General features: G+C 38.5%; 1 long non-coding RNA gene across 1 annotated transcript; it reads left to right on the top strand.

Annotated features, from left to right (window-relative positions):
• Positions 1–181: 181 nt before the first annotated feature.
• Positions 182–13,780, top strand: LOC307156761. Its single transcript, XR_013820798.1, has 3 exons — positions 182–299; positions 1,714–1,850; positions 9,987–13,780. It is a non-coding gene; the product is annotated as an uncharacterized lncRNA (long non-coding RNA).
• The last annotated feature ends 625 nt before the right edge of the window (positions 13,781–14,405 follow it).

The raw sequence follows: 14,405 nt of genomic DNA on the forward strand, positions 1-14,405 counted from the left end.
GAACTGTATTTATTTAGAATATAAATCTTTTGTAACAAGATACACTACCGTTCAAAAGTTCATGTGATCTTTGGGCATATGATAAAATGTGTGCATCTTATTGGTTGCGATTGAAGTGATTGAAATGATAGTAGAACACTGACATGTATTTTTTTTTATTTTTGTTTTAGAATTTATTATTGTTTGTTAAAGTTTTATGCACTGGTTGTAGCGCATGAACAGGACTCTGATTTTGGTCTGGCGACATGACGTCATAATACTGCGCCGCGCCCCTGCGTCAGTGATTCGGCTGAAGAAAGGTTTGTGTTTTTAAGCATTTAGAGTGTTTAAACCGATGCATACTTTTTAGAAAAAAATACAATTTTACAAGAGCTTTTTAATTATTTATTATTAATTGTAATTGTGTAGTGCTTTATCTAACATGAATGAACATGATGTTTGTGAGCAAAATGCGTGCATCCACACAAGTAACTGAAAAACGAGGCAGAATCCAGTAATTCGTTTGTTACTTAAGCTCCGTTTAAATGACTCAACGCTTTCCTAAGCCATTGTTTATGGCGCTGCTCGCAATAAACGCTGTTAGAAATAACTGGCATTGAAGCATTTCTCCGCTAGGGTGTCCGCCTTAAGTGTGCAAAATAAGGGGCACATTTGTTAAAATATGAAAAGAAAAGAAAAAAAAAAAAACTCAGACAGTTTTGTTAAATAGTAGGTCTTCTTAGGTAAATGGAAAACCTTCCTTAAAAAGGTTGTTCCACATTATTAAGCAAGTTACGTTCTCACGCAATATGGGGATGAAAGATCTTTCTGAATATGAAATGGTGCAAGGGTTTTATAATCACAGAGGTCCCAAATTTGAGGTAGTTATGGGCGTTCATGCTCCCCCGATAAATTGTATATTCTTCTGATCTACAAATATGTGCATTTTAATGTTTGAAGGCAAAACAAAGCTTTAAAACCATGTCAGTAGGTAGTAGATTATTTGTCAATACCTGCTCTCTCATCATTTCCATCACTCTTTCTTTTTCTCTCAGTTTTCATATCTTGCCCTGTCTCTTCCCCTCCTTTGACTTAATATTTTTGTCATTTCATTTTCATCTGTGTCAGTGAAGAAAGGAAACATATAGGTCAGCCTAGGCCTATTTGTTTTATTCATCATTTTCTTAGACAAGTTAACTTACTGATGGCTATGAACGCTAAATAAGTTTATTCAATTAATTCACAATATGAACACATTATGAACCAAGTTATGGTTCATAAAGAAAATTAATTGTACAGTAAAAAGTGCTGAATATTTGGATTTCATTAGAACTATAAATATATAGAGCTCTACTATAATGTCCTTATGTCCGCTTTAACGCATTCTCGGACAGTCGAGAAATCCCACCTGATGGCGCAATAGGTGGCTTGGTATACATTGTCCCATATAATTGGTCAATTAAACAATATTGGTACAGTAAAATGTGCTAAAAAAAATTATTTGACAAGATCAATACACCCTTTATTAAATCACTTTGATGGATTTAATGCATCCTAACAGGTGGTGGAGAAATGTTGAATTTATTCTTTCTGTTCTTATTGCGAGCAGAGACATAGACACATCCCTTGCCAGTGCTCTGACTACTGAACTAGGGAGCTGATTGAAATGTACTCAGAGATTTAGTTTGTATTTATTTTTCTCTCTGTTAATTATTCTCATCTTAAACATGACAGAGTGAAGTCAACTCCTGGTGAAGCAACTGAGATCCACGTGACTATTATAAAGATGGCGTTTATCAAAGAGGAGAGTGAAGATATCAAGATTGAAGAAGTATTCAGCTTGAAACAAGAAGATATTGAGGAACAAATTGGTGGGTTTTATTCTCAAAACTGAACTGTCATTTGATCCTTATTATGCCTGCCTAGAGAAATGAATAATTTTGAAGGATTTCATATGAGTGTCTTAATTAAAGTGGCTTTATAGCCTACATAAGCAGAGAGTATAGGCTAGTCGGTTTCTTTTCTTTTCATTTTGAATTGTTTTGTTTAAAAGTAGACAATTCAAGCTTTCTATATGGAATATTGTTAAATTGTTTTCATTCGTCGTGAATCCCAATTCTCCCCCAATATTTCCATGGCTGCGATGTAACAGTTAATTGCTAACCTGTTATTTCTTTTGTAAACAAAGTACTTTGTGCTTCACTCGTGTCATAATATTAATGTAAAACAGCATTCACATACAAAAAATTTGTTTTGGCGGACCATCGGTGGTGCGGTTGTCAAGTTTACCGGCACAGGCCTAATTATATTATTGTTACCTTATAGACTCAAAAATCCATTCCAGACACGGAAGACGCTCTGATTTGAATTTACAACATATTTATTAATTTTTTTTTCCAAATGTCGTTTCTTCTTTTTCTCCCAAAGACGAACCCCGGCTGGCCATCCATCGGTCCTTTTCTCTGTGTCAGACTTAACTTTGTTTGTTGTCGTTTACGCTAACTCACTGCAGCTGCATCTTCTAAATAATGCCGCGAGTGGGGCTTGAGGAAGTGACGTTGCCTGCGTCTGTACATTGCGACCTGATGCAGCCCCTGAAGTGAGACACGGGAAGCAGAAATACTGCAAAATAATAATAATAACGCGACTAAACGAGACGAAATAATGTTATAACATTTCGTCTCGTCTCGTTTTGGTCATCGAAAATGAAGAGACATTTTAGCATAGCTTTTATTTTGTAAACCACATTTAGTCTCGTTTTTATTCATCAATAATATTGCATTATACATTTAATTATAGTCATCGTCACATGACCAGCATTTACGTTGCATCTCGTCACGTTTTCGTCGCGTGATTAAGGTTCGTTGACGACGTTATTTAGTCATAATTTTCGTTGACGAAAGCAACACTAGCTGCGCCTGGAAAAAATGAGGATGCGTGTCGCGACCGTGTCGCTTCCTACATTTGAAATAACGAACTTGAGCATGCAAAAGACACGATATGTGAACTAAGACTACTTTAAAGGCCCCCTGAAATCAAAATGTAATTTTTTTAGCTCTTAGGATGAATATGTTAGCCTTAATGTTATAAATAAGCTGGTGTGTTCCAAAACAATGACAAAATTCGCATTTAGGAGATATAAGCATTCAAAACTTACAGTCTCTCACTTCCGCTAAAATGGATCACGGATTTTTATGACGTCACCGCGGACTTCAGCTTCTCATCACATCTTCTGTCCAATCCAATGCTCTCTAGAATCTGAAGCGTCCCGCCCCATAGGCTATAAACACCACCTGGCCTAAGCGACCGTGGCTGTACCTGACTGTATGTTCGGCAGTAAACGCATGCTCAGTGTCAGCTGCTCGTGCTCATCAGTTCCATTAGTTAACTGTCGGCGTTACTGGAGTAACACATACTCCGGGATATTGTTTATTTCGAGTCGGAGTGACTGTCAGGCATGTCCGAAAGTGTGTTTCCATTGTGCTGTCAAGTACGACTCGCAGTCTGTGAGGGAAACTAAACGCTATTGGCTATTTGAAAAGGCGGAGGAGCCATTCAATATGTCCCGCCTTAGCTTCCTGTTTCAGTGGAAATTACATCAACACATTATACACAGTTGCGCGTATCAAGGCACTTCAGTGGGCCTTTAAAATACATCAGCAGTACGACAGCTATGCACATCCACCTACGATTGAAACATTCAACAACAAAGGCAAATGTTCTTCACACCGCGAAGCAAACAAGCATTGGTGAATTCTGTAAATGCCCGATTACAGAGAGGAGAAGACGGGTAATAACAGATTTACTTGTGGATTTTACAGTGAAGAATATAAGACCCCTCTCTGCAGTTTCAGGAGAATGATTCAGGGGAATTATCAACTTCTTTGAACCCAGTTACACCGTTCCATCGAATCCTACACTCTGGAAAATAATTGGCCACAAATACGACTCTCTAAAAGTGGACATTGCGTCTGAAATAAAAGGCAAGAACGGCTATTTATTTGTCTTTACTCTGGTACATGAAAATTAAAATATGTAATGTCATAATTATAATATTTTGAGTATAATTACTTATGTAATTGTTGCATTAGGCGATGAATTAATAAACATTTATTGATAAGAACTATTTCATGTCTTTTCATTTACAGTAGCATGAACCACGAGTAGTCGAGTAACTCGAGTATTGTTTTGCTAAGAAATTGACAGGTAGCGGAAATCAGTAGTCATGCAACCCCTAATGGCAGTGAAATTAAATACAGTATGTGTTGCACAATAATATTTAGCCATTACTTGCAAATACTCTGGGTTTTTTCGGATGTACTTTTAGTACGATTGTTTTAAATGAGTAAAACTGTGCAGCATTAACCCACCAAATCATTTGACAAATAGTCACATATTAGAAACAGGTTAATATAGCATTACATTTCACGTTCCTGGCAGCTAATTCAACATAGTGTGATCAAACGTACAGGTAATACAAAAAATAATTTATCAGCTGATATATAATTTATATGATTCGTGAATTCTATACATCTCTGGATGGTGAAAACGACATCTCCCATCGTTCCACTCTCCTTTAATAGCGTCATCAAGCTTCGTCTTTGTTATTGTTTTGAAAATGCGACCTCTGGCGTTGAAAAAACTACAGATTGTACCTTTAACATTGTTCTGATGTTAGTGAATTTGGAGTATTCTGAATGAGCAGCCACGTGCACAAGGTTAGTCGTGCATAAAACACACCCAAACCATTTCCATAAGAGCTTTCCACTAGGGCTGCAACTAACGATTATTTTGATAATCGATTAATCGGTCGATTATTTTTACGATTAATCGATTAATCTGTTTATGTACTTATATTTTAGTTTTGCCCATTTTTTCCCAAGTAAATTATTAATAAAGGGTCTTTATCATTCAACATAGACTTTTTAGAGATTTTAACCATTTTGCATTGTCATATCCTCATCAAAAACATACCTGAGTTTTATTATGTGTTACTAATCCTTTGTCAAACTCTTCTGCAATCAAAACACTGACCCATACGTACTCTAGCAAATTTCACAAGGAGATTTCAAATAATATTTTCACCGATGGCTGTCCTTAGGGCTACTAAAGTAGTTTAACATCCCGAACAAAGCTTATTAAGGAATCTTTCAGAACATATTTTCACTAAGGCCGTGTGTCCACCAAAGCGTTATTAGCCAGCTGAAAACGCTAGGCGCTCTGCTAAAAACGCTCAGCTGTGGGCGCTTTCGAGCGTTTTGGCAGCGCAGCGTTTTTTCAGTTGAGACGGTTGAGACCGAGACACTTTGCTTGTTATGATACGGAATATCCGCGAAAGTCAGTATCTCATTTCACACATATTTTGTTTCTGTGTTGATTCTATATTAAAATGTCAATACAATGTAATGTATTTTATCTGGCTCTTGATTTTGTTCCGTTATTATGCTTGTTGTTGTCATCTGTTGACGTTGTACAAGCAGAATCATGTGGCGGACGCGGTTGGTCGGTGTGGTATTAGTCCCGCCCCTCTTCCACTGTGATTGGACGGTTGGGTAAAAAGTGACAGTGATGAGCGCTGCGTTTTACCAAAAGTTGAACATTCTTCAACTCTCGGCGACCAGTAAAAAACGCCGAACGCTCAGCGCTTCAGCGTGAAAAAGACGCTCAGCGCCTCGTTACGCTCATGGCGTTTTAAAAACGCGGCGCTCCCATTGAAAACAATTGAAAAAACACGCCAGCCGCGAGTAAAAACGCTTTGGTGGACACACGGCCTAAGAATAAGAATAAAACAGAATAAAATTGCAGTAAATTGCATTTTATTTTTATTTCCTGTAAACACACAGCTTATACCTGTGAAACAGCTTTATAGCTTATGCTGTGAAATTGTAAACAATCCTTCGAATAAAGTGCCAATGGCATGAAACCTGAATGGAATTCACATTTTAAAATAAAATTTAAAGTAAAATCCATCAGAAGGTTGTCCAGAAAAAAATTGGACACACAAAAAACCTGCTGTATGAAAAAGAGCAGTGCATACTTAGAAAAAAAGTGCATTTCAAATACATTTAAACATTTACCTCTCTCATTCAGTCATAATTAGGCTGCAAGACTGAATTATGAACTGGTAAACGACAAACTGATCACAGAACATGTTTGTAAAGCTTTAAACAGCAATGTTATCAGCTTTTACGACTAAACATTTGCAAACAACATTGTACTGCAGAATCTGCGTATCAAATGATTTTGATTAATATGCGCGAGGGAGAGAGAGAGCAAGACAGCGCTCGGGTGAGTGCGCGCGCGCGCGCGGCCGGGGCTCGCTCGCTCGCTCGCTCTCTCTGCTCGTTCATATGCAAATGATACACTTTCACTCTATGATAGTTAGTTAGACTGTGCAATTAATTATTTTTTCTGAGAGCCAGCTCCCATTGAAAATGAATGACTTCCGGTAACTTTGGAAGCTCAAGTCGGCGGCGGTGTGAACGTACAGTTACTCCACTGCCGCTTGCCTCCGCCATCTCGCTGAATGCTGCAGAGACGCTGTGCGGGACGCACGTGACATAAAACGAGGCCAGCTATTGGCTATTCGCTACTTCTCCTGCTGTACTGGCTGAGTAAAACCTCCGATAGCTCATTACTGCCACACTTTGTTCACCGCAGATTTAAAATATGCACGAAATGAGCCGCTTACGGCAAATAAAAGTTATTTAGCAACTAATCGATGACTAAATTCGTTGACAACTATTTTAATAATCGATTTTAATCGATTAAATCGATTAGTTGTTTCAGCTCTACTTTCCACACAAGCTTTCCTTACAGCCTTTCGTCACTCTTGTCAAACTTGCTGCTGTTTGCAGACGTGCTCTTGCCCTACTTATAACTAATATAAATATAATTAAATAGATAAGAATTAATTGCAAACTTCCTGTTGCTGTGCAGGCTCTTTTATTGTACGACAGTGTAGACAGCTCAATAACCCTTTTATTTTTATAATTAATTCTTATCTATTCAACAATATTTGATTGTTCTTTACTGTTACGGTCAAGTTTCTGTCTGGTGCCCTGCAATTAAAGAAGGAAAGAGTCATCTGACACTCTCACACTCACCTTAGGTGACGTGACCAAACTCACAATATTTAGTGCCACCTATTAGACCCACTAAATTCTGATAAATGTTGTGGGAAATTGCTAAATTATTGGTGCCTGTGTAGACCACAAAACATTTCAGCATGTTTCCCAGAAAGCAAAATAAGTACCGTTTACCCTGATCATTCTGTTCACAAAGTTCACACCCCCTGACTTAAAGCATAATGTTGTATATGGAGATGATGTTGTAGCTGCTCATGACAAACAAGGTACTCATGAACAAATATCTCAAAACATAAAAAGAGTCATTGATCTTTCAGGTAATGACACATTTTTATAAATTCAGTTATTTTGTTTTTAGGACTATATGTAAACATCTTTTATGTGAAATGGCTGGTTCATGGCACTACTTAATAAAAAAAATGCAATGCAATTATGATCTCTCCTATTTTGTTAAAATTAAGTTTTTGCATATTCTACAAGGTGTCAACTGCAACTGTACACTACCAGTCAAAAGTTTTGGATCGGTAGGATTTTTAAAAGAAGTCTCTTCTTCTCACCAAGGCTGCATTTATTTGATTAAAAATACAAAAAAAATAAATAATTATTACAATTTAAACAGCTGTTTTCTATGTGAATATAAGTGTAATGTATTCCTGTGATCAAAGCTGTATTTTCAGCATCATTACTTCTTCAGAAATCACTCTAATATGATGATTTGATGCTAAAGAAAGTTCAAAAGAACATCTGAAATGGAAAGCTTTGTTAACATTAAACACTACCGTTCAAAAGTTTGGGGTCAGTAAGAATTATTTTATTTTTTGTGATAAATAAATAAAAGAAATCAATACTGTTATTCATCAAGGATGAATTAAATTGTTATTATATCAAAAGTTATTATATTAAGACATTTATAAATTTACTAAATATTCAATTTCAAATTAATGCAGTTTTTTTTACTTTCTATTCATTAATGAATACTATAAAAATTGTACATAACTGTTTTCAACATTGTTAATAAGTATTTATTTATTTAAACATCAAATCTGCATATTAGAATGATTTCTGAAGGATCATGTGACACTGAAGACTGGAGTAATGATGATGAAATTCAGCTTTGATCACAGGAAAAAATTACATTTTAGAAATATATATATATCAATTTATTGTTTTTTGGCAGTATTATCAATTAGTTGATGCTGCTCTAATATAAACACACTGATCTGACTTGTCTTGTGCTTTTATCCTGGGTCAAGCTGTTTTTTTTTTTCTGATAAAGGGTTTAACATCTGCCAGCTTGAAAGTTTTGGGACGTGTCCTAAAGAAAACAAAGAGTTAACAATATTGATAAGAGATTGTGATATTACAGAAAACGTCTCTTTTACATATGTAACCCTCGTTCCCTGAAGCAGGGAACAGAGATGTTACGTCAACATCACTGATGTATTGGGATCTCGCCCTAGAGCTCAATCACCTTTGAGTGTAAACTAAATGAGCTAATGGAGATTGGCGTGCTCTGCCCCGCAGCATGGGTATAAATATAGAAGTGGATGCAATGCACATTTGCTTTTCGCTGAGGAGCTGAGCCAGTGACCTGGTCAGCCAGCAGGGTACAGCAATTGTGGCGACGGGACATAACGTCTCCGTTCCCTACTTCAGGGAATGAGGGTTACATACGTAACCAAGTCATTCCCTTTCAATCGGTCACGTTCGACATTATGCCGACGTCACCAAAATTGGGACTTTTGTCCAGTGCTCACTTCCTGCATTAGCTCTGGGTCAGCACTACCCTCGTGCAACTCCTTAAGTGCCTTGGCCTGGTAGACCGGCAGGAGAGCCATGGCATGCAGGGCTTAGGCAGCCTGTCCAGCGGCTTTGTAAGAACCTTTAAGCCCCTGGATTGATGATGCGGAATACCTCTCTAGGAAGCGCTTTTAGGACACAACTGCATCGCTACAGCACACTCCACTGGCGGAATACCCACGTACCCTTTGGCCGCTCTGCCATCAAGGGTAGTGAGGGTGGAGGAGGTACCAGACCGGTTTTGGGCAGAGAATGGTCTCGTCCACGATCTGGTAACCTCACCATGCACCTCCAGGGAGAACGGCACCGGGGCAGGGTGCTGAGAACAAGCATGGGCTGCCCCAAGAAACCAGTTTTCCAACCTTAAGGGTTCGGGACACGGTGGAGACCTCCACTCGAGCCCGACACTCTCGGCGGCCCGGTAAAGCATAGTCGTCAGCTCTGGGTCAGGCTCGGGAAACACTTCCCTCCCCGGAGGACATAAGCTCACCCTCCGATGCAGCAATCGGCATCCGGTCGTTGGGGGGAGCCTAGAATGAAACGGCCGGCCACCCAGTTAGAAGGACCAGCGCTCTCATCTGGAAGCTCCACAGGTTGCAGTGTGTCAGAGGAGTGAGGAGCACACAGATTTTCTCGGCGGGAAAGCCCTCACTGTGATCCTCAAGTCACCCTGGCTATTCGCCGAAGTAGCCCTATTATGAGCTGGCCCAGAAAAGGAATTAGAAAGGCTATATAGGTGAGGGGACCCCACCTCTCTTGAGGTATTGGAGTCTCAACCGTAATACCAAGATGTTCATGTTCACAGGCAAATGTGCATTGCATCTGATTCCGTATTAATACCTGTGGGGCTGAGATACAAATCTCGCATGCCAATCTCCATTGGCTCGGTTAGTTTACACTCGAAGGTGATTGGGCTTTCAGGCGAGATCCCAATACGTCAGTGACGTCGACATAATGTTGAACGTGACCGACTGAAAGGGAACACCTCTTGTCAGTAGCTGTCTGTATAGGATGTAGCATGTTGTTGGTTTTGATGCTTTACATGTCTAAATGTTTTAATGTCTGTTGCTGTGGGTCATTACACTGAGGATAACTTGTCTTTGTCTCTTTTTGCCTTAGACTTGATGCCGCTAAAAGAGGAGAGTGAAGTACTGAATGAAATTGAAGATAAAGTTCAAATTGAGAAGAAACGTATTTTCATAAGTGGAGAAAACTCTTCTAGTTGCTCAAAGACTGTAAAGAATTCCTCACAAAACAGAGCTCAGAAGAAAGCAACTAAAAGTTATTTCTCCTGCTTTGAGTGTGGGAAGAGTTTCAGTCAACACGGTGACCTTAAAGTCCACATGGGAGTTCACAATGGAGAGAGCCCTTTCACCTGCCAACAATGTGGAAAAGGTTTCACTGAAAAAGGAAGTCTGAAAAGGCACATGAGAATACACACTGGAGAGAAGCCTTACACCTGCCAGTTGTGTGGAAGTAGTTTCAATCAAAAAGGAACTCTTAACAGGCACATGATAATTCACTCTAAAAAGAAGCCTTACACCTGCAAACTGTGTGGAAATAGCTTTAAAGCAGAACTAAACCTTAGGCATCACATGGAAATTCATACTGGAGAGAAGCCTTACACATGTGATCAGTGTGGAAAGAGTTTCAGATGTAAAATAACCCTTAATTGCCACATGAGAGTACACTCAAGAGAGGACTGTTTTATATGTCAGCAGTGTAGAATGAGTTTCCCAGATAAGCAATGCCTTAACAGGCACATGAAAATAATTCATGCCGGAGAGAAGCCTTTCAAATGCAATCAGTGTGAAAGAAGTTTCCAATTGAGTAAATACCTTAAGACTCACATGAGAATTCACACTGGAGAGAAGCCTTACTTGTGCTATCAATGTGGAAAGAGTTACACATATAAAGCAACCCTTGATTCCCATATGAGAATTCACACTGGAGATAGCCCTCACACTTGCAAACTGTGTGAAAAGAGCTTTTCACACAAAGGTAATCTAAAGGCTCACTTGAGAATTCACGCTGGAGAGAAGCCGTTCATATGTGGTCAGTGTGGAAAATGTTTCACACGTAAAGAATCCCTTGATTACCACACGAGCATTCACTCAAGAGATAACTGTTTCATTTGTAATCAGTGTGGAAGGAGTTACCCAAACATGAACAACCTTAGGAGCCACGTAATAACTCATGTTGGAGAAAACCCTTTGATGTGTCATCACTGTGGAAAGAATTTCACACATAAAGGAAACCTCAAGACTCACATGAGAGTTCACACTGGAGAGAAGCCATTTACTTGCCAGCAGTGTGGAAAGAGTTTCAGACATAATGTAAGCCTCCAAACTCATATGAGACTTCACACTGGAGAAAGGCCTTTCATGTGCAATCATTGTGGAAAGAGTTTCAGACATCATGTGAGCCTCAAAACTCACATGAGACTTCACACTGGAGAGATTTTCCCATATCAAAGAGACCTGAAACGTAATTTGCAAACTCATTCTGTAAAGAAATTACAGTGTTCTGAGTGTGACAAAATGTTTAGATTAAGGAGCCATTTTAAAAATCACTTGTGCGTTCACTCTGGAGGAAGGCCATTTAATTGTGAACAGTGTAATAAAACATTTATTTTGGCATCACACTTACAGATACACTTGAAAACACATGCGGATTTTAGACCCCATTTGTGTTCCATGTGTGGAAAGAGTTTTAAATGGCTCAAAAATTTAAAATGGCACCAGAAAACACGTATTTGTGTCAAATTAAGGCTACGTTCACACCGCAGCTGAATGTGGGCCAAATCTGATTTTTGGCTCAAATATTGACTTGGTGGGACGAGCAAGACACACACAGTGGGTGTGGCACTAAAATAATAAAAGTGAAAACTGACCAAATAAACAGGAAATCTTGTGCCCTTATTGTGCTGGGGAATTGTAAAGGAGGATCAGTGTTCAGTCAGGATTGGCCCAGCATCCTAGCCCGTCAGCGGCAACACTCATGCTTCCAATCCAGATGCGGGTCTGACGACTCAAGCACTCACAACATTGTCTTTCCCTGCTGGTGTCCTCATGGGTATAGGAGGGTAGTGCAGAGGATTCCTGTGCCTCTGAGTGTTTAAGTCGCCGGATGGGAAGCACACATTTTTCCGCCGACAGGCTAGGATGCCAGACTGCCATTCCCCCTCACACGCTGCAGCCCAAGGGATAAATAAATGCCCCTCTGAGATCTGTGCCACACTGTGTCTATCTTGTTCATCCCCACACAGACCTTAATGTGACTCGTATTCAGTGTTGGGGAAAGTTACTTTGAAAAGTAATGCATTACAATATTGCGTTACTCCCTTAAAAAGTAACTAATTGTGTTACTTAGTTTCTTTTTTTAGAAAAGTAATGTGTTACGTTACTTTTGCGTTACTTTTTTCCACCTGGGCTGGGCTTGTTTTTTTTATAACGTTATATTTTTGGGCAAATGTAAAGACCCATTCAGAAGAAAAGTGAAATAATAAGCCTCAGGCTGAAGGAAATGCAGATTCATTCCTGTACAGTAGAGTGCAGTAGAGGGTGCTGCTCAAACAAACCTTTCAGCTGCTGTTATTCTGGATAACAGAAGAAGAGGATGCAGGAGAGAAAAGTTTAAAGTTTAACACATAGATATCATATAAAGGCTAGATGGCTCCGAGCGGAGTCACTTCCGGCATCACCGGCGGCCATCTTAGGACAGGGCTCTGTGAATTAAGGTGAGTGAGCAGCACGCACACAAATCCTCTTATCTCGCTGAAATCTGGACGGATTTACAAACGGTTTGGTTTCTTACAAACGTTATTAACGTGGCTATAATTCTGAATGCTTAAACATTTTGAACATAATTATTCATATGTATGCAGTATAATAGCTACATCTCTGACGTTTATAACAAACCAAACCGTTTGAAAATCGGTAGAAAATTGAGCAAGTTATGGTTATTTAAAAGTACATGCACCATGTTATGAGTGAGCGAGCACCCTGTCGTAAGATGGCCGCCGTGTGCGGATGTCGAGCTCCATTGGCCAGCAGCGCGGACGAGCCATCTAGCCTTTATATGATATCTATGGTTTAACACTTTACCAACAAATAGAAAAAAAATCTATAGTAATTTCTGCTTATGGTTTAACTGAATCATCAAAGGTCAGAAGATAAAATTTAAAACAATTTATGTTTTATTTAACATATTTAGTTATTGGAGGTTTGCATAGTATTCTGATTCTGCATTTCACTGATTTTATTCATTTTGAGGAATATTGAATATTTTATTTGTGCAAGTGAGATGAGTAAATGCATGCTCTCATTTAGTCTTGAACTACAATAGCCATCATGTTTACACACACACAGCGCCTCTGCACTTCCATTTGTCTCAACATGGCGACGAGAGCTGTCAGTCAATAAATGGGAAAAAAGTAACTTGCGTTACTTATTTGAAAAAGTAACTCAGATATTTTGTTTAAAAGTAATGCGTTACTTTACTAGTTACTTGAATAAGTAATCTGATTACGTAACTCAAGTTACCCCCAACATTGCTCGTATTAGAGCTCGTATTCGTATTAGTCTGAAAAGGTGACACTTCTACAACACTTTTTTCCATGTCTTTTATTTGCATCCTTCACTTTTTACTTTGCCTTGAGGCTGTTTATTTACTTTTGTCATGTACATATGACCTCATATGGCCACACCTGATAATTTCCTTTGCTATACTTTTAAATACTAAGTACTTATGGTAGATGCCCTCTAATTGTGATTATATAGAGGCATCCTTTAAATATTTTATTCAGTTTCAAATATTCTAGATTTAAAAAAAAAAAAAAAACTTCTGTCTTGTGGTGAAATTCCACTGTGTAAATTAAAGATTATCAATAAAATAAACTGAATGAGACAATGAACATTGCTATGCATTATTCAATTCATCTTCAATTAGAGAAAATGTCTACTTTTGGGTTTCATTTGATGACATCTGGAAGCTGGTTCCAGCTGTGGGGGTGTAGCAGCTCCAGTTCCTATGTGTTTGTAGCTTATTCAATTAGTTGTAACGAAATCAGCTCAAATGAGGGGAATGTATAATTAATAATCAATAATTAATCATTAATAATTAATCATACTGGTTATGAGCCATATTACCTACACATTTTAAATCGCCCAAAAGGGAATACATAGCCTGTATATTTGTATCTATATATATATATAGATAATTAACCACAACGAATTACAATCAATTATGAATATACAGATGGGCTATAGATCAAATTTGTGAATGCCTACGAAATTAATGTCACATTGAATAATTCGTTTGTCCGCCAAACGAATCATGCGATTATCTTCTCGACTCTCAAGGAGGATTCTTCTTATAAACTCTCAAGAAATGCTATTCCTTTGGCCATGAGGAATAACTTTCTTGTTTTATAAGATTATTAACTTGTAGGCTGATCACACTTTATAAAGCTTGTAGCTAAGATCGCATATCTAAGAGGCTTTGTTACTATGAGCAGCAAACAGAGACAATCAAGCG

This window comes from Squalius cephalus (genome assembly GCF_949319135.1).
Source record: "Squalius cephalus genome assembly, chromosome: 4".
Taxonomy (NCBI): Eukaryota; Metazoa; Chordata; class Actinopteri; order Cypriniformes; family Leuciscidae; genus Squalius; species Squalius cephalus.